This window comes from Thamnophis elegans, chromosome 1, assembly GCF_009769535.1.
Source record: "Thamnophis elegans isolate rThaEle1 chromosome 1, rThaEle1.pri, whole genome shotgun sequence".
NCBI classification, from domain to species: Eukaryota; Metazoa; Chordata; class Lepidosauria; order Squamata; family Colubridae; genus Thamnophis; species Thamnophis elegans.
Genome location: NC_045541.1, coordinates 12,339,199 through 12,360,992, shown reverse-complemented (window position 1 = coordinate 12,360,992; position 21,794 = coordinate 12,339,199).

Sequence of the window (21,794 nt, the reverse complement as noted above, 5' to 3'; positions counted from 1 at the left end):
AAATTCACGGTTGGTTGGTTGGTTGGTTGGTTGGTTGGTTGGTTGGTTGGTTGGTTGGTTGGTTGGCTGGCTGGCTGGCTGGCTGGCTGGCTGGCTGGCTGGCTGGCTGGCTGGCTGGCTGGCTGGCTGGCTGGCTGGCTGCCTGCCTGCCTGCCTGCCTGCCTGCCTGGTTGCCTGCCTGCCTGCCTGCCTGCCTGGCGATTGTATGGTTCACTGCAAAAGATCCCAGTGTGAAGACATAACCAGTTTAATCGATTTAAGCTTGTGAATATACTTTCAGAGAATCTGTAGATTTAGACAATAACAGACCCACTCAGGAGTGAGTATAGACCCTACAGTTATTCTCCTTGTGTGGAAAAGTTTCTGCTAACAGATTTAATAAATTGTAGTGGAGCTAAAATGTAAGCTGATGTACATGAAATGTAAAATGAATTTTCAAGTAAATAGAAACATCAAAATAGCATCTGATGTGCATTATACCTTATTTTGCAATGCTAAATAGGCAGGTGTTAGTGTTTTTTTTTTTTAAATAATTCTGTTTGCTGTTACCTGGAGCATTTGCAATTCATTATTCTTCAGTCAAATATTTTATCTGAAGAAGAGAGGCACTTGTAATTAGCTCACATTTTTGCTCAAGAGGTTTGTGCTAGGAAATGCTGATGACTGGAGGAATTCAGCTCTGAGAATCATGAGAGGAAAAAGAAAAGTCTAGAATTCAGAGATATGTTGTGGAAAGAAAACTTCCCAATTCATTAGAATCTGGGAGAAGAAGAAAGTTTAGTATGAACAGGTAATTGAGAATCAAATCTTCAGAAACTCTGCCTTCAGAGGTGCTGCATCACTGGAGGTTTTTAAGAAGCAATTGGATAGGCGTTTGGAATGGTATAGGGTCTCTAACTATTATTCTGATAAAAATATGATCTCCTGCATTTTTTATAGAGTAAAGAGACTTTAGTTAACTATCCTTATGTTCCAATACATCTGTTCCCAAACTAGACAAAGATCAGTGGTGGGTTCCGGCAGGTACGCCCCAGTACGGTCATACTGGTGCCTGTTGGGTGCTTTGGAGGGTCCACCCGCCAGCCCATGTTCTTTACCTGTATTTGAGCCAACCGGGCCATTTGTGCATGCACACGCAATGTATGGTGCCTGCAAAATACTCCACTGAGCAGCTGGAGCATCACAGGGTGGTGGGTGCACATGCATGCACAGTGCACATGCACATGGTGGATGCCCGGCCCCATCGCAGCATACCGGTTATGATTGGATCTAGAACCCACCACTGGCACAGACCAATATTTATTTGAGAGAGAGAAAAAGAGAGAGAGAAAGAGAGAGAGAGAGAGAAGAAGGAGGAGGAGAAGGAGGAGGAGGAAGAGGAGGATGAGGAGGAGGAGGAGGAGGAGGAAGATGAGGAGGATGAGGACGAAAACTTTTAGAAGTCCTATTCTTCATAAGTACAGATACAAGCTAATTCCAATTAGCTGAACAGTCTAAGAGAAATTCATTAAAGTCACATCTGGAATCCTATAAGCCTGTTATGAACCCTCTCAGAAACCTGGTGCCATGGTGTTGTGACCATTTATAGCAAAACTATTTAGTAAAGACAAACTGTTCTCACCATCCCATGTAACATTTTGGATGCTGTCTGCCCCCATGTCTGCTTTGAGGGTGACTTCATTTATACTAGGTGGCCCTACTTCCACACAGAAGTTGGGATTCTAGCCATCAATCATTCTGTTTTTAAAGATTTATTTACTTATTTATCCATCATATTTATGGCTGCCAAAACCTTAAGGACTCTTGATGTTTGACAAGATAAAATTTACAAGAAACAATTAATAATGAACAATAAATAGAAAATAGAAGATCCACATAAAATAAAATTAAAATAACAACACTGAGCCATAAAGAAACCAAGATGCAAACAATGTTCAATTTTCCATGGTAGAGCTCTGTTTTGAACAATTTCTGGAAGACAGATAAGTTGGGAGCCAACTGGTTTGCCACTAGGAGATTGTTCCAAAGGACTAGCATCATGATCATAAAGCTTTGTCACAAAGTCATGCAACCCCTTCCCACACCAATGGTGGGTTTCAAAAATTGTTTGAACCTACTCTGTCGGTATGGCCTCCTTTGTGGGAGTGGCTTGCCGCCCATGTGACCGGATATGAAGATGCCGACGACACTTGTCAGAACCACCTTAAATTACCTCACACACAGCACTGGCATGCATAAGAATATGATGTAAACTTGTTTTTTAAAAAGGCATCTTTGGTTTGCATAACACAACTTCAACACACACAATGTTCTGATTGCACCACAAATGCAGTAGTCATCCTTACCGTTCACACAGAGGCACTGAGTTTTATAAATATGAGCATGATAATGTAGAATAATCATATCCAAGGACCAGTGGTGGGTTTCAAATTTTTTTGGAACCTCTTCTGTAGGTGTGGCCTGCTTTCCGGGTCCATTGGTGGAACCTCTTCTAACCGGTTTGGTAGATTTGACAAACCGGTTCTACCGAATAGGTGCAAACTGGTAGGAACCCACCTCTGTCCCACACCTCCCGCCCAATTACTTCTCTAAAGTTCAGAATTCCAGAAAATTATTAGAGTCCATCATTATCAGATCATTTGCCATGAGAATCAGGTTAAAGGTATTATTTTAATAAAGGATGTAAATGAGACTCTGAAAAGGAACTTTTATTTCTCAATTTTATACTGATTTAAAAAATAATTTCTACCCAAATTAAATTCTAAATTTAGACCCCCAAAATGGTAAAAAGGCACAATTTAATTTTCCACAAATGACTATAAAATCTATTTAGAGAGATGTTTTAGCATAATAAAAATAGGTACACTTAAAAAAAAAATCACCAGAGATTTTTATCTTTAATTTTCAATCATTTGACTGTCTGCGCATAAAGCAGAAGCTAAATAAAATTCCACCAAATACTGTGAGATGCCTTTTTAAGTAATACTTTTGATACAAGGATTAGAATTAATCTGATTTAGTCTACTGACAAAGAAGCATATTCCTTAATCCTAAACAGATTCATCCAAATGATTAATCACAGTCTATTACAAAACACTGGAGAGATCAAAGAACACTATGCCTGTAGATGGAAAAGATATTAATAAAACAAATTACCCAGCATAATCAACATGTCATATTACAGAAAATTTAAAGAAAATTAATCATCCTACAAGCCACAATATTAAAAACTCACTCCTGGCCTGAACGTTAAATGTTCGGGCAAAAAATATCCCAATATATTTGTTAAGCACCTTTTCAATTTTAAGGGGAATTTCAATCCTTTTCATCTGAATTTTGGCAAAAAAAAAAGATCTCCCCAATATTAGTTGGTAAATTGGGGAACTTGCCTAAAGTAATATTTAGTGCAACACTTTTCTATTCAATACTATCAATCACCAATAGTCAAAGAGCAAAAATCATGGGTGATGTAATAATTATTTTTCCCAGTTTTCCCAGTTGCAATGTATGGCTGTGAAATTTGGACCATAAGGAAGGGTGAGCACCAAAGAATTGAGGCCTTTGAACTATGGTGCTGGAGAAGACTCCTGCGAGTCCCTTGGACTGCAAGGCAATCAAACTGGTCAGTCCTAGAGGAGATCAACCCTGACTGCTCTTTAGAAGGCCAGATCCAGAAGATGAAACTCAAACACTTTTTCCACCTAATGAGAAGGAAGGACTCACTGAAAAAGAGACTAATGCTAGGAAAGATTGCGGGCAAAAGAAGAAGGGGACGACAGAGAATGAGGTCGCTGGATGGAGTCACTGAATCAGTCGGCATGAGCTTAAATGGACTCCAATGACAAGAAGGCCTGGAGGAACATTGTCCATGGGGTCGTGATAGGTCGGACACAGGAGTGGGTTCCTGCCAGTTCTAACCCCTTCTATAGAAGAGGTTTCACAAATCTACAGTGCTGTTTAGAACCGGTTCCAGCTACCCCCCCCCCCGCCCATCTGAACATCATCAAGATGAAGAGTGAGAGGAGGAAATCTGGGAGTTGAAGTCCACAAATCTTAAAGCTGTCTAGTTTGAACACCCCTGAGTTTTTTTTCTAAAGGGTTAGGGGTGCAAGGGTCTTGTAACTTGACAGCTTTAAGACTTGTGTGCTTCAAATGCCAGAGTTTCTAAGCCAACATTTTGGTTGCTAAGCAAGAGCGTTGTTAAGTGAGTTTCACTACATTTTACAAGTTGGCCATGCCTACCCAGTCACATGATTGCCAAGCCACTCCCACCTGGTCACATGTCTGGCAAGCCATTCCCACCCAGTCACATGGCCAGCAAGCCACTCCCACAAAACAGGTCATACCTACAGAAGAGGTTCTAAAAAATTTTGAAACCCACCACTGGTCAGACATGACTTTGCAACTAACAACAATAATTACTTTGCATCATATTTGAAAAATTTATTGAGAACTACCTGGAATGAGGAGGTTTTGTCCTGTAGGGAAATACTGAGAATTCAACCCTCATAATTTGAGAATGTAAGCTGTGTGTTTACAAAGAAGAAAAGCAGAGCATTTTTCTTTTTTAAAAAAACCCTTACCCTACCTGTTTCATTCTATATTCTTTCATGCGCTGCTATTGACTTTATGGCAAGCAATCGCCACAAGTTGATTTGATTTATGGTACACTCTGTGACCATCCAGACAGCTCGCTGCAGAGTGACAAAGAAGTTCTGCTTCTTTACCTTCCTAATCAATGAAACTCAAAGCAAGGCCAGGCAAAACATAACTTTGCACGTGGAGATATTGGCAGCCTAAAATGTACACCCATGTGATCATCAACGTTTTCATTTAATACATAACTCCTTTTCTCTCCTTCTGATAGGATACACATCAAGGTGGGCAAAAATAATTGAAAGTTGCTTTCAAACCTACCAGTAATAGAGAGGAATTAGTGGGATGTGGCAAGGACTGCTTTAGCCAGCATCTTTGAAAACTGATTCCTTATACCCTTCCACAGTTCTGAGCTTAATGAATGAATTAACCAATCTTGTGTATGTCCATACTATGTATGATTTCTTTTCTTAGTAGTTAATCAAAAGTTTTCAAATGGGAATGTAACAGATCACACTTCCTGGACAATGTTGGGAAACACAGCCCTTCCATTTGTAGGACTAATGCATGGCAAAACAAGATAGAAGATGCTATTTTTTTTCAACCTTGGGAAGTGTGACAAATGCCTCTGTTTCACTTTTTAATACAAGCTTACCTCCAAAAGTAAAGTGTACGTTCAAGGACAATTATTGTTCAGCATGGCACTTTTTCAAATGTTCCGACGCAGTTTACAAGTGAAAGAGCTGTATATTGAAATTCATATACTATACAAAGAGAGAGACAAAATATAGCAATAGCAATAGCAGTTAGACTTATATACCACTTCATAGGGCTTTCAGCCCTCTCTAAGCGGTTTACAGAGTCAGCATATTGCCCCCAACAACAATCCGGGTCCTCATTTTACCCACCTCGGAAGGATGGAAGGCTGAGTCAACCCTGAGCCGGTGAGATTTGAACAGCCGAACTGCAGAACTGCAGTCAGCTGAAGTAGCCTGCAGTGCTGCATTTAACCACTGCACCACCTCGGTTCCTACATATTGGTGAAAAACAATATACAATCATCAAGTGTATTTTAATCATAATCAAAATCTATCTTATAAGATAAGCCTTCAAAACTCCGTATCTGTACATGTACATTTGTAAAGTACATACAACAATATATGAACGCTTTAGGGTACATCTACAGATATTTTTGTGTGAATCTTTTCAATGGAACAATTTTGGAAATGAGGAAGAACAAAATATGTTGGAAAGAAGCGGAAGTTGATAAAGTAATTTAGCTCCAGTCAATTCCATGATGTTGCTGTAGTCAAACACAGCATGCCAGTCCTGCCCTGATGTCCATGAAAGATGTCCAGAAAAAGTGCAAAGAAGAGCAACCAACTTGATTAGGGGACTGGAGGCTAAAACACACAATGAATGGTTGCAGAAACTGGGCATGGCTAGTCCAGTGAAGAGAAGGACCAGGGGTGACATGATAAGCAGTGTTCCAATATTTGAGGGGCTGCCACAGAAAGGAGGGGATCAAGCTATTTTCCAAGGCACCCGAAAGCCAGACAAGGAATAATGGATGGAAACTGACAAGGAGAGACTCAACCTAGAAATAAAAAGGAATTTTCTAACAGCGAGAACAATAAACCAATGGAGCCTTCTGAAGTTGTGAGAGCTTCATCACTTGAGACTTTCAAGAAGAGAACTGGATTGCTATCTGTGATAAATGGTGTAGAGTCTCTTGCTTGGGCAGGGTGGTGGTGGGCTAAATGATCTACAAGGTCCCTTCCAAGTCTGTTAGTCTGTAAGCTGTAATTCATTGTGCAGCATGGTTATCTGCCAAACAGATAATTGTGTGTAGTGTGTAATGTGTGGTGTAGGGTGATCATTTGTTCACATTCCTTATTCTTATTATTGTATGGATTCCTGGGATTGAGTATGCTCAAACATCTTGCTATACATGTGCATCAGCCACCTTGCAGGTATTTTTGTTCTACAATGGACTTTAGGATAGCAACAAGAAATAGCCCATTTCATTTCATTTCATTTATTAAATTTATAGGCCGCCCAATCCCGGACGACTCCGGGCGGCTTACAACAAAGAAGAAAAAATTAAAAAAATAAAAATAAAAGATAGTTTAAAATTCACAACACACATACGTTCTAATCGGGGCTGGACCTTAACACTAAGGTCAACAGCCCCAGGCCTGCCGGGACAGCCAGGTTTTAATGGCTTTCCTGAAGGCCATGAGAGTGGGGAAGGTCCGGACCTCTGGGGGTAGCTGATTCCACAGGGTCGGAGCAGCCACAGAGAAGGCTCTCCTCTGGGGGCCCGCCAGCCGACACTGTCCAGCTGATGGTATCCGAAGGAGGCCCACCCTGTGGGATCTTATTGGCCATTGGGAGGTATGTGGCAGTAGGCGGTCTCACAGATAGGCTGGTCCTAAGCCATGTAGGGCTTTAAAGGTAATAACCATAATAGCAGGTATGACTTTACATGTTACAAAAGAAGTTGCCTAAACTGCATCCTTGCCTCCTAAAAGAGTTCATATTACTCTTAACCATTAGCCGTGCTTAACAAATATTTTCTATACCATTGCCTCTTTTTCTGTATCATTTTTTTAAAAAAAATGCTATTCAGCAGTCTCTGTTCTAAACAAATCCCATTTTTGTTTTTGATGTCTTATTGTCAGCATTTATTGTACATTATATTGACTCATACAGTGTCTCCATTGAATTAATCTATTGGGTCGCTGAACTGAACAGAACTCAGTGGAATATTAAAGAGGGTGCACCATATATAAAACCAGTACATTTGGAACAACATCTATATTGGTCCTGACTTAAGTGTGGCCTACCTTACTTCTTTCAGCTGACAGCAAGAGAGAAGCCATTAGAAAATTCAACTATTCAATATAATGAGTGCTTGATAGATTTTTTTTTCATGTTGTTGCTGCATTTACCCTGCCTCTAGCTATACAGAATAGATTTGTTTACGTATCTATTTACAATATTTGTCAACTATCCCAATCAATTGAGATTCTGGGAAGTATACAAAAAGGAACAATAGAATCAATGATAAAAAAATCATAAAACCACCATCATTAGTATACCTTGCTACAATGGTAGCCTATAATCAGTCTGAGTGAAATGTTATTGAGTAACTTGTAAAAAGCAAGGTAAAATGGAGATAAATGTAGCCTCAGGAAAGCCTGGAGAATATAATGGGAAAAGGCTGTTGTCTTGTCTATACCTCATGTACCTAATAGGATGGGGCAATTCTCAAGAAGATCACTCTAGATTTTTGGATTGAACTAGTAGAATTTATTCTTGCCAGTTGGTGCCTGATGCAGTGCTTTGCCATATAGGAGACTGGAGAGTGAGTCAGGCCATAATTACAATGCCAGATTTGATTGTCCTCATAGCAATTTTTCCCCTTGCAAGATCTTTTTTTATATACTCCTGCAAACTTTAAGCATCTCCACTATGTTGATATTTTTAATTATTATTTTTAATTCTATTTTGGCTGCAATTCAAAGAGCACAAAAATGCCTAGGTTCATTGATGCAAGATGAGATGGATGGTCAGAAATTCAGGTCACATATTATTAGATGGCTAAAGTTAATATATACCTAAATGCAATCTTCTTTAATATGATCCTACCTACTCTCCAAGAGTAACTGTAGAGGCACTTTTACAAATCCAATTTTTAATTTAGATTATTGTAGGAAGATCAAGAGACATTACTTTATGGAACTGCTGGCCTGGAAGAGTTAGATCACTTCCTCATCTTCTTTCCTAAGTATTTTAAAAGAATCAGAATGCAAGTATTTAATTAATTTGTTGTCATTTTATTGCCTTGGCTGCATTACTGTTGTATGGTTTTACATTTCATATATAAAAGCATGTCTTTTTGTTGTAACATCACTATCCTTGACAGATTCCTCCAATCAGGACTTGGAAGTAAATTAAGAACACATGGCACTTGATTTAACAAAATCTTTAAGAAGATGTTGGATAGCCATTTGTCTGAAATGGTATAGGGTTTACTGCCTAGTCAGGGGGTTGGACTAGAAGACCTCCAAGGTCCCTTCCAACTCTGCTATTGTATTGCATTGTATTATATTGTATTGATTGTTTTCTTGACTCCTTGGATAGACTTGGCAGAAGTCTCACAAACACAGTTTACAAAGAGAAGAATCGCTATTAAATCTCTATTAAAAACAAGCTAACCTAGAGAAGAATCTTGATGAAAGACAAAAATTAATCAATACAAAAAATATTCAGGAACAGGAGGAAGGTCACCTAACCAAGCTAACATTTATTATTGATTTATTCAATTTATATGGTTGCCCGTCTGAAACAATTGATTCTGGGTAGTGAGCAACTCAACTAAAATAAATTACAATCAAAAAACCAAAAGAAAAAATAAATCCATATAGCAGTCAATAATTATTATAATCCATAGATGTTAGCACAGTCAGGAAACTGGGCCCTTGAGACACTTGGGACCCCAGGATCAGGTCCATAAAGAGGTATTCAAGATTTACCAAAAGGCCTGTAAAGTTAGAGCCATCTTAATCTCTGGAGAGAGAATGTTCCAGAATACCTCCTGGCCTTTGCCAGCCAACATTCACTTGCTGGTGAAACCCAGAACGGGTCCATCCATCCAGATGAGATTGGATTAGTATAAACACCAGAGAGAAAACAATCCTATCGATAACCCAATCTCAGATCATGAAGGACTTTTAAATGATAACCAGAACCTTAAATTGCATCTAGCATTCAATGTAGTTGGAGTAGCCCCATGTAGAACCCATTGCATTAATCTACATCATGGCTGTCAAATTCTTAGTCCACAGGGTGGATGTGTCAGATGCTGGCTATACCCACGCCTGGTTTAGTGAAAGGGAAAAAAGTTGTGATACGTCATGACATCATGTGATGACACGAATTTGACAACTTGGAAAATCAATAAGGCATGTGTAACAGTGAACAGAGTCTCCCTGTGTAGGAATACACAACTAGTCACAACTAACTACCTGATTTTTCAGCAGGAGCTATGACTCCAAGAGGACTTCCAGATCAAGCACTGCATGCATCTGAGGTAATCCACCCTATCCAGAACCAGAAAAACCTTGACACTGGAAGACCCAAGCACTTAAAGCAACTTGTCCTTGCTTAGATTAAGCCAAACCCGTTGTGTCCCATCCAGACCTGTAAAGTCTCCAGCACTGAGATAGGATATCCATGGCATTGCTCAGATAACCTGGGATGGAGATATAAAGCTGGTGATCCCCAAACTGTAGGATCACCTCATCCTGGATCCCCATGTAGATGTTAAGTATCTCTTTGTCAGCCTCTGCCTTGCTGTTGCTTCGGCTGCCATTGAAACGGGGAGGGGGGGGGCATGGTATTTGGGAGGGGAATAATTATGTGCTGGAGGAGTATTCTAGAAGCTGTCCTGACCATCTCATTGCGCATGTGGAGGAAGGGAGTTTCCCGCCAAGGTTAACTGTCCAGCATTCCACCCTGATGATGCTTTTTGAAGATATCTCCCACCTGACAGCTGGGTGAATTATTATTGGACTATGGACTGGGGTGCCAAGGGGAGGGGATTGGATTATACATGATATCTATTGCTTTCGCGCCAAATTAATCAGACTCAGCTTTGCTTTGCTAGTATTCGTTTGTAAATAGTAAAAGTACACTTAATTTCAACCAAATGGAGTTGAGTGGTTTCTTTCCTGATTATTAAATAAAGCAGCACCCGACACTCTTATTTAATTATGTAAAAGCTAAATAAATAAAATGTAAGGATCCTGCTCTTGCTGAACATTAATTTGACCAGTCGAGGAAGGATCTCCTTTCTGACGCCACAAATTTCGCAGGGTATGGGTCAGGGAAAGGGGTATGAAAAACAATTGAAGTAAAATTATAAGACAAGAAATATTCTGATATCCATGATAAAATGGCATCCTGTTTATTTTGTGAGCTTGCAATGTAAAATATTTCATAGTTAAAATAAGGGAAAAGGTGATCACTTTAGTTGGCCATTTCTTTGGTTGTGAGATATCTCTAGTACTGTATTTCCAATTCTAATGGACTGTCCGAATTCACAAAATAGTGAACACTTTTAAGGAGATGATACTGATGTTGAAAACTTCCTTGAAAGTCAAAATTGTTTTGTTGAAAACAATAGTTTCTTTTCAAGGGCATATTAGGATAATAAGCTGCAATGATGAAGGCCTTGAAGAGCTGCTCAAATCACATTAATAGGATGTATTGGATCACCCAAATAGATGAGTAAATAATATAGATACATTACAGAGAACTTGCCCAGAAAATCATGAACAATATGAGCCATAAATCATTCAAGTAATGAGAGGCTGTTTGACAATCCAAATAGCAACACCATATATTTATTAACTTGTTAAATATAGTTCTGATCAATGTTTAGAAAAATAAAACAGAAAAAAATTGCCAAATAAAGGAAAAGCAATAAAGCAGCCATTTAAAGATGTGCAATTGTGAGTTGAAAAAGAAGTTCCTACTGCAAGACTAGGATATTTTATGCCTTGTTACGGAAATCACTGATGATGGGGGGGGGGGAGTCATAACTCTATTACAGTAGTGCCGGTAGGGTTCCCTTCTGACAATAAGAAACAAAACTTCCCTTCATCATAAGGAATTTATTGCTTTATTTCTGGAGAAGGCAAAAATATATCTGCATGCCTGTTATCAAAGAAGAAGCAAGAAAAATTGTGTGGACCTTTGTTTCAGGTTCATACTGATCACAACAGCAGTATTTAAGATTCTGCTGTATTCTACTGTACTTCCTACCTAGTATAGCAGAAGGAAAAACATTGAATCAAGGCGAGGAAGAGTCTCTACACTGTACACAGCAAGTAAGATTGATAAAATAAATGTGCATGTAAGGTGCTCAGATAGGACTTCTCTTGGGTTTCTCTTAGCAGGCAATCCTGAGCCTGGGAAAGTTCATCCAAGGATACTTAAATTTGTACTTTCACTTGATTGTCCCATCCACCAGTATTTTCTATAATAACAAAGACAGTTAAACATCCATGCTCCTGTTTCATTCAAGTCATATTTTGAACCATTCTGAAGTCCTATTTGATTGTTCTTGTTTTTTTTTTAAAAAAAATCCCTTCTGTGATCATTTTAAAGGATCAGAAATGACATCAGCTAGTAGTAGTTTGTTAAAATATCAGAAACGGCAGACATTTGCTGGTGATATTTTGTGAGAAACCAGTTATAGGATATAGGAATAACATTGACTGTGGTATTGCAGAACTGCTAGACCAGGATCTGTCCCTCCTCATCTAGTTCTAAATATTGTGTTTTAGCAGAGTCCACACATTTACATGGCTTAGGACCAGATACCTGTGAGAGCCAAGGTGGCGCAGTGGTTAAATGCAGCACTGCAGGCTACTGCTAGATCAGCAGTTCAGCGGTTCAAATCTCACCAGCTCAGGGTTGACTCAGCCTTCCATCCTTCCGAGGTGGGTAAAATGAGGACCCAGATTGTTGGGGGCAATATGCTGACTCTCTGTAAACCGCTTAGAGAGGGCTGAAAGCCCTATGAAGCGGTATATAAGTCTACTGCTATTGCTATTGCTATTGCTACTGCCACACTCCTCCCAACGGCCGGTAAGATCCCACAGGATCGGCCTCCTTCAGATGCCGTCAGCCAGACAATGTGGGCTGGCGGCTCCCCAGAGGAGAGCCTTCTCTGTGGCTGCCCCAACCCTTTGGAATGAACTACCCCCAGAAATCCGGACCTCGCCCCCTCTCATGGCCTTCAGAAAAGCTGTCAAGACTTGGCTTTTCCGGCAGGCCTGGGGCTGTTGACCTCATTGTTGAGGTCCAGCCCCGACTGAAATGAATGTATCTGTGTTGTTTTAACTTGTCTTTTTATTTTTATTTTTTTATTTTCTTTCTTTCCCCTTCTGTAAGCCGCCCAGAGTCCTTCGGGATTGGGCGGCCTATAAATAAAATCAAACTTACAAACTTACTTCCTTGCTGAGTGGTGATTCGAGATTTTACAAACTCTACAAGAGGGTTGTATGGAGGGGGAGGAATTTATATCAAATGTTTTTTTTTCAATCACTTACGTTATACAAAACCTGTGTCTCTGTCTGTGTGTGTGTGTGTAAATACATACCTTCCAGTGGTGGGCTTGGTAGGTGTGGTTTGGTGGGCGTGCCAGGGGAAGGATACTGCAAAATCCACATTCTCTCCCCACTCCTGGGGGAAGGATACTGTAAAATCACTTCCACCCCACTCCAGGACAAGGATACTATAAAATCCCCATTCCCTCCCCACTCCACTAACCTGCTTTCCAGCTCCATTCTCCTGTGCAGGGCAACAGAAGAAAACCCAGCCGATCAGCTTGGACTCTGATTAACTGGGACTTGGGAGGCAGCAAATAGATGGCCAGCTGGAGGTGGTATTTGCCAGTTCTCTGAACTACTCAAACTTTCTGCTACCAGTTTGCTAGAACCAGGCAGAACTGGCTGAATACCACATCTGATGCCTACTACTGCATGCATACATACCCATAAACAGAAATAAATATATGTAAGGATATTTTAAAATAAATAATACAAATAAATGTTATTTTAATATAAAATAACCCTTTTAAGTGACTTATTTAGAATAACAAATATTTATACAAATATAACAAATCATATAAACTAGTGGTCATTCTCTGTCCAATACCTATTGAGTGTGATATACTTTCAAAGAAACAGCAATGTTGATTGTATTGTGTTGGTAAGATAATAGGCAGGTATCATAAAATGTGTCATGCTGACTTACGCATTTTGTCAGAGAAGGGGTTATGTACACTAAGTAAAAATCATTGTACTAGTCAGAACAGAATGGAATAGGTGCTCTTATTTCAATTACTTTGCAGTCACGTAGATCTATGATTCCTTTACGTTCTTTGGCAGACTGCTGGATGGAATGCACAGGAATTTGCTAATGACGTCATCCAATGATATTTTGCCATATTGAGCATGATTTAAGTACCTCACTGGCCTTTTGCTATAAATCTGGGTTCTTAAAAAGACAGGTCCTGTTATCCTGCTCTGATTAGATTGATGATCTCTGTCAAGTATTTTCAGTCTTAAGCACCAGTTCTGCACAAACACAAGTCATTCCATTTATAGCAACTCAAGGAAAGCTGCACTTTCTTTGGCATGAGAAATTAGTGGAATCTATATTCCAAAATTAAGGATACTAAATACTTTTAATAGAAAATACAATTTTAACAAAAGATTTAAGAATCCTTACCCATTGACTAGACTCAAAATGATGATTTACTTTTGAGGTAAAGAGTGCAATTCAAAAGCAAAATCTTAACAACCTTGATTGAACTGATTCCAGAAGGATTACTCTTCTGTGTAGATCAAATTCTTCCCTGTATAACAATTGGGCATAAGATTTGATGAAGTAATCATGAATTGTTGCATGTATGGACACCTGAGTAATAAAAGAAAACAATGATAGCTTCAAATCCTTTGAATATTCTGCCCCCTGGGAATGAAATAACACTTCCCTTACCTTTGTATCATTCTAAAGATGTACAGTGCTATCATGGTACTCATCATTAATTGGTTCCAGTGAGTACCAAGTACCTTTTCCCCATAAGGAATGATGTAGTGAATCACAAGTCAGCCAACATTGATAAGGTTCTAGCTTTTGCATTGAGTTCCAAACAATGATTACGGGGGGAAAATCTTCACATCAAAATGTGTTGACTATCAAATTTGATGAGTTTCAAAGCAATTGAGTACAAGATAGCTCTGTAATGAATAACTTCATTTCTGGCATAAGACGTATGCTCTCAGTCTTCACAGCCTTCAACAATAATGTTGTAATCCATACTGAATAGTTTTCAAATTGAAAATTCCAATAGTTTTTCTTAACCAATGAATGCATCATGTAAATGTCATACAGAGGAAATCTGTTTGGTATCATTATTTTCTTGAAAGTGAATATAATGTTTAGATCACCCCTAATCGCGGATGGCTGCTGCTTCTTCCTCACTCGGACTAGGTAGGCGAAAAAACATCATAAACACCACCGAACCTAGTCAGAACCGATGCAGGAAGGAGCTCCAAAGGTAGAGGGTGATTCAGGGGACACGAATGGGCGGCTGTTGGAGGGCTGCAGTTCTTCGAACGGCTCCCAGGCTGCGCGACCGCCCTCGGTAGTCCTCCGATCTTCCAGTGGTAGAGGAAATGGCGGCATGCTGACGGCGCTGCTCCCCAGCGGTTTCAACGCTCCCAGCGTCTTTCGACCTCGCTGCGGATTTCCGACCGGGGGAAGCCCCGAACTTGGATTTTCGGCAGGCTGTTGTGCCGGAGGGGGGGTGGCTGATTTCGGGTGGCACTGAGGGGACCTGGCGGTTGGCTTTGCTTGCCTTGCCTGCCGCCACTGCGTTCCGCCCGGAGCCCCCCCCCCATCGCTTTATCAGCTGGCGACGATTTGGACACCTCCTGGCCTTTTCCTGGCCTTTTCCAAGCATTTGGTTTTGCTCTCCACAACCGAGAGGAGCCCGAAGGAGCCCCTGGATTTCTTACCAGCTTGTCTGTGCCCGGCAGTGCCAACGAGGCCGGTGTCTTATAACTTTATCTCTTGGGTGAGAGACCAAATAGCCCCTTTATGGATTGAACTGAACTGGGAACTGAACTGGGAATTGTCGTGTCAGGGAGGGGGTAGCTACCTCGGATGCCATCAGAGGGGATCGTTTGGCAGGCCTTGGTGTCGCTGTTACGCCCCCCCCCAGGCGCCCACCCCTCCCTTATACTACTCTAATGACTATGGAGATTATTTCCCTTTTTTTGCCATCTTTACCATCTGGCTCTCCCCTGGTGCTCCTTCGCCTGATACCTGGCACCCCCCTATTGTGGTACTTTATCATCTGGCCTCCTTCAACCGCGGCCTTTGGACTTTTTGGCCTGCTGACACAGCCCCACCTGACATTGACTGCTACTACCATCGCTATCCGTCATTGCCTCCGGGGCTTTATTTGGGACAGCACTTATGAAAAAAGGCTCCTGGCCACTTCCAACTGTCCCGGGCTTTTCAGGCCTGCAAGAGGAGGATACGATTCACTCCCCTGTACACCCCGCCCGGACCATAGCTGGACTTCAGTCACAATGTTAAGAGCCATTTGGCCTTGCCTGATTTCGCACTTTAATATCTGCGCAATTTTTTCTTTCTATTCTTTTTTCTCTTCTTGTCTTCTTTCTTCCTTTTGTATGGGATATGTATGGGATACGCGTGTGATTGTGTGAATGTGCCCACTTTTATTGCCCAATTTTGCTGTATTTTTTGTGTTTTAACTATCACGTGGGGATTGTCTGAGTGAACGAATGAGTGTGTTTGATTCGGAGGGCCTGCCGGGGAATGCGGGAGCTATAGGTGTGGTTGGGGGGACCACGGACACGGGAGTGGGCCGGAGCATTACGGTTGTAACGGGGAGGGGCAGATATGGCGGGGACTTTAGGGCTGGCCATTACCGGGGAAGGAGGGCTCGCTACGTCACAAAGATCCCTCCTTCCGGCCCTATGAGTCCCACTCCGAGGCCAGATGGCACGAGTAATCAGGACCCTGGTCTCCGGCTGTTGTCGCTAAATGCCAGGTCTGTAGTTCACAAGGCTCCCCTCGTCCGGGACTTAATTTTAGATGAGGGGGCAGACCTGGCATGTATTACTGAAACCTGGCTGGGCCCGGAGGGAGGAGTCCCCCTCGTAGAGATGTGCCCAGAAGGATTTCAGGTGCTTCATCAGCCGAGAGCTCAGGGAAGGGGTGGGGGTGTGGCTATTGTTATCCGGGAGTCTTTAGCACCTCGTAGGACCCCTGCTCCGGAGCTTGTCGGGTGTGAGTCCCTGCTGGTGAAGTTGGACCTCAAGGGTCAAGTAGGTTTGCTGTTAACGTACCTGCCTCCCAACAGCGTTGCAGCAGCCCTCCCCTCGCTCCTCGAGTCGGTAGCCGAGCTAGCAATTGAGTTCCCCAGGCTTATGGTCCTGGGGGATTTCAATTTGCCTTCGCTCGGTGAACACTCTGATGGGGCGCGGGAGTTCATGGCTTCCATGACAGCCATGGGCTTGACCCAGGTAATTCGGGGCCCAACCCACTCTACGGGTCACATGCTCGACCTCGTATTCCTCTCGGAGCAGTGGACTTGTGATCTTGGTCTGAGGGGCAATGAGATCATACCCCTGTCGTGGTCAGACCACTGCCTACTGAGGCTTGACTTCTGGAGACCAAACCCCAACTGTAGGGAGGAGGAACCGACCAGGTGGTTCCGCCCCAGGCGACTTATGGACCCCTTGAGGTTCCACACGGAGCTTGGGGTTATTCCTGATACTCTCGCCCACAGTCCGGTGGAGACTCTGGTTGCTGCCTGGCACTTGGCAGCATCGGAGTCCCTTGACCGGATTGCGCCACTACGGCCACTCCGCGGTGGCAGATCCCGGAGGCCTCCTTGGTTCACCGAGGAGCTCCGGGAGAGGAAGCGCCGGAGGAGACGCCTAGAGCACCTATGGAGGTCCGATAAATCCGAATTGAACCGAGCACTCTTAACAAATTGCACCAAGGAGTACATCAGGGCACTTAGGACAGCAAAAAGATCATATATTGCCACCTTGGTTGCGTCCGCTGAGTCTCGTCCAGCCGCCCTGTTTAGGATAACCCGTTCCCTCCTAAATATGTCCAGTTCTTAGCGGACAAAGTTGCTCGGTTTCGGTCGGATTTGGACTCCACATTTGCAGACCCAGCCGAGGCACAGGCGGATAATTTGGCAGACCATCGCTGGGTTGAGTTTCAGGATGTTACCCCCGGGGACGTGGACAAGGCCATGAGAGCTGTGAGTGCCTCCACTTGTGTACTGGACCCTTGTCCCTCCTGGCTGGTTGCCAACAGCGGCAAGGTGACACGGGGCTGGATCCAGGCGGTTATTACCACCTCCCTTCGGGAGGGGCACTTCCCCACCGCACTTAAAGCGGCGGTGGTGAGACCCCTCCTGAAGAAACCATCTTTGGATCCAGCCGTTCTTAACAATTACCGTCCAGTCTCCAACCTCCCCTTTGTTGGGAAGGTTGTTGAGAAGGTGGTGGCCTCCCAGCTTCAGCGGTCCTTGGAGGAAGCCAGTTACCTTGACCCATTCCAGTCCGGCTTCAGGCCTGGTTACAGCACAGAAACCGCTTTGGTCGCATTGACCGATGATCTCTGGAGAGCCAGGGATGGAGGCCATGCCTCCATCTTGGTTCTCCTTGACCTTTCGGCGGCTTTCGATACCATCGACCATGGTATCCTTCTGCGACGACTGCGGGAGGTGGGGGTGGGAGGCACTGTTCTGCAGTGGTTCTCCTCCTACCTCTTGGACAGGTCGCAGTCGGTGTTGGTTGGGGGGCAGAGATCGACCCCTAGGCCCCTATCATATGGGGTGCCGCAGGGGTCGGTCTTGTCCCCCCTACTATTTAACATCTACATGAAACCGCTGGGCAAGATCATTCGGAGGCATGGGATAAGATACCACCAATACGCGGACGATACGCAATTGTATCTGTCCGCCTCGTGCCAACTCAATGAAGCGGTGGGCGTGATGAACCGGGGTCTCGAAGCCGTTAGGGACTGGATGAGGGCTAACAAGCTTGTACTCAACCCGGAAAAGACCGAGTGGCTGTTGTGTTTTCCTCCCAATAATTTGGCTAGTGTTCCATCACTCAGGCTGGGGGGCCAAATATTATACCCCTCAGACAGGGTTCGCAACTTGGGAGTCCTTCTGGAGCCACAGCTGACCTTCGATCACCATCTGTCGGCTGTGACCAGGGGGGCATTTGCCCAGGTTCGACTGGTGCGCCAGTTGCGACCCTACCTGAACCGGGAGGCTCTCACAACAGTCACTCGTGCCCTTGTGACCTCTAGGCTGGAATATTGCAACATGCTCTACATGGGGCTGCCCTTGAAGAGCATCCGGCGACTTCAGCTAGTCCAGAATGCAGCCGCGCGAGTGATTGTGGGTGCACCTCGGTTCGCCCACATAACACCTATCCTCCGCGAGCTGCGCTGGCTACCTGTTGATCTCCGGGTGCGCTTCAAGGTGCTACTTACCACCCATAAAGCCCTTCATGGTAGTGGATCTGGGTACTTGAGAGACCGCCTTCTGCCAATTACCTCCTCGCGACCTATAAGATCTCACAGATTAGGCCTCCTCTGAGTTCCATCTGCCAGTCAGTGTCGACTGGCAACTACGCGGAGGAGAGCCTTTTCAGTAGTAGTTCTGACCCTTTGGAACGATCTCCCCGTGGAGATTCGTACCCTCACCACCCTTCAGACCTTCCGCACAGCCCTCAAGATCTGGCTATCCCGCCAGGCCTGGGGTTAAAGATTATAATCCGTCCCCACCCGAATGATGAATGTTGCTCTATTTTTAATTATGTATGTTTTATACGTCATTGTATGTATCCCCTCCCACATAAGTTGTCAGCCGCCCTGAGTCCCCTCAGGGAAAAGGGCGGCCTATAAATAAACTTATACTATACTACTATACTATAATATCGGAAGTATCAAAATCTGTTCCAACTTACCTACAATAACTCATGGATATATAGCCTCTGATGGGTTTTTGGGATACATTTATGAATAAATTGTGCAAAGATTTAAAAGACAAATGTCTTTTGTTAAAATCCTTATACATCAATCACATTATTTTTTTAAAAAAGATGTTGGGACTTTGGAAAAAGTGCAGAGAAGAGCAACTAGGATGATTAAAGGCCCGGAGACTAAAACATATGAAGAATGGTTGTAGGAACTGGGTATGGCTAGTCTAAAGAAAAGAAGGACTTGACATGATAGCAGTATTCCAGTATTTGAGGGGCTGCCAGAAACAAAAGGAGGTCTTGCACCAGAAGGCAAGATAGGAAACTATAGATAGAAACTAATCAAGGAAAGAAGCAACCTGGAATTAAGAAGAAACTTCCTAACAGTGAGAACAATTAACTGGTGGAACAGCTGCTTTCAGAAGTGCTTTCCTCACTGGAGGTTTTTATGAAGAGATTGGACAACCACTTGTCTCAAATTGTGTAGGGTTTCCTGCTTGAAAAGAGTGTTGAACTAGAAAACCTCCAAAGTCCTTTCCAGCTGTATTTTGATTGAAATCAAACATTCAACCCATGTGTGACTAAATCTACAAGTAGTCTTAATTATACCAAACAGCATAGGAACCCTACATCATGCCTTACTTGCATTTTGCTTGCATCCTGGAATATAAACATTTGCCTTTCATTGGTCCATTTCCCTAGTGTTTATCTGTGGCCTACATGCTGTTGTTAGACAGACTTGATACCATTGTGTGCCAATGTTTCTTGGATACACAGTAGTAGTTTTTATACCTAACCTGGATTGCATTTCTCATTTGGGCCTATTGGGCCCTTGATATATGGGTTCTATTGTTTGGAACAAAGAAATCAGTGAGCTATAAGATAATATAGACTGAGGACCCTAACATGTATGCAATGGTGGGTTTCAAAAATTTTTTGAACCTACTCTGTGGGTGTGGCTTCCTTTGTGGGAGTGGCTTGCCGGCCATGTGACCTGGTGGGAGTGGCTTGCAGGCCATGTGTTTTCTTTCCCCCTCTCTCTCTCCCTCCCTCCCTCTCTCTCTCTCTCTTTCTTTCCTTTTGTCTCTCTATCCCTTTTCCTTTTTTTTCTTTCATCTCTGTCTCACTTTTTCTTTCTTTTTTCTTTTTTATTTCTTCCTTTCTTTCTCTTTCTCTCTCTGTGTGAGTCTGTGTGTGTGTGTGTGTGTGTGTGTGTGTGTGCGTGTGTCAGTGGTGGTTTTCAAAAAAATTTTGGAACCTCTTCTGTAGGTGTGGCCTTCTTTCTGGGTCCACTGGTGGAACCTCTTCTAACCAGTTCGATAGATTTGACGAACCGGTTCTACCGAACTGGTGCGAACTGGCAGGAACCCTCCTCTGCATGTATGGGAGAAAGTCTCTGTTGGTTTCATGGGGATTTCTGAGGTAGCTAAAATGGTAGCCTGAACTCAATGGAACATTTCCTCCATTTTCACCAGCAGCATGTGGGTTATATCCATGGTTTTGTTGATTGAACCTATAGAGTTAAGTACTTTGTTTTAAGTACTTGGCTGCACTTCTTAAATCAATGTGAATTCTGTGAAAAGATGAATAGACAGCTTCTGAACAATACAGCTGAATTCATTATATCCAGGAGAAAAAAAAGCATTTCAAAAACAATCAAACCCTCCTTGCTGTCATTTTTACTTAGGCAAAGTCCACTGAGAGAGCAAAAGAAAGATTCTAGTTAATTGGTTATCTCTTTCGAAACTATATAGATGCTTATTTTCATTAGTCCATTCCTGGGAAATGCTGCTCCAGATATCACAAAGAATTAATGGAAAAAATGTTTCTTACAAACTCTCTTCAGAGTTCTTCAATGATGTTTAAAATGTTTATACTCATACAAAGAAGCAAGATTGATCAAATTCTTTGTGGTATTCTATAATACACTACAACATGTCAGTTTCCAAATCCAATCCTTTCCCTTCCCTTCTCCCTTTTTCAACTCCTATTTAGGCTCACATCTTCAAATCTGGGATCCTGCTGTTCCAAGAAACCTACAAGATATCAATTCTCATGTATAATTAGGATGGTATAAGGGAAGAAGTCAGGAAAGTTGGTTTTTCAGGAGTTCTCTTCTCTTTTGCCTTCACCCCTGACAAATTTTGGGTTCAAACAAATGCCTTATTTTGTAGAAATCTCCTTGTGCAGAAGTAATGATTTAGGTCAACATAAACACCTACTCTAAATGTTTACTTCTTTCAATGCCAATATAATTACCTGGGGAAGTTTTACTCTTGGTCACAGAAAGGGTGGATCTGTTCACAGGTGATAATCAGGGGTAGATATTTGTGGTGGCAGCATTCTACTTATGGACCTGTTACTCAAAGGGAAGTATGCCTTTTTTACACTGTATAATACAGCAAAACAAACACTGTAGGGCATTCCTTCATATAGATGTTTACAAGGTTATAAATCAGTTCTATTAAGTAGACCAGACCAGGAAATTAACTCCACAGGAAGGTTAAAATGTTTGTTGAGATTGGCCATAATAATACAATTTTGCAAGCCTCCATCTATTTCTTATACCAC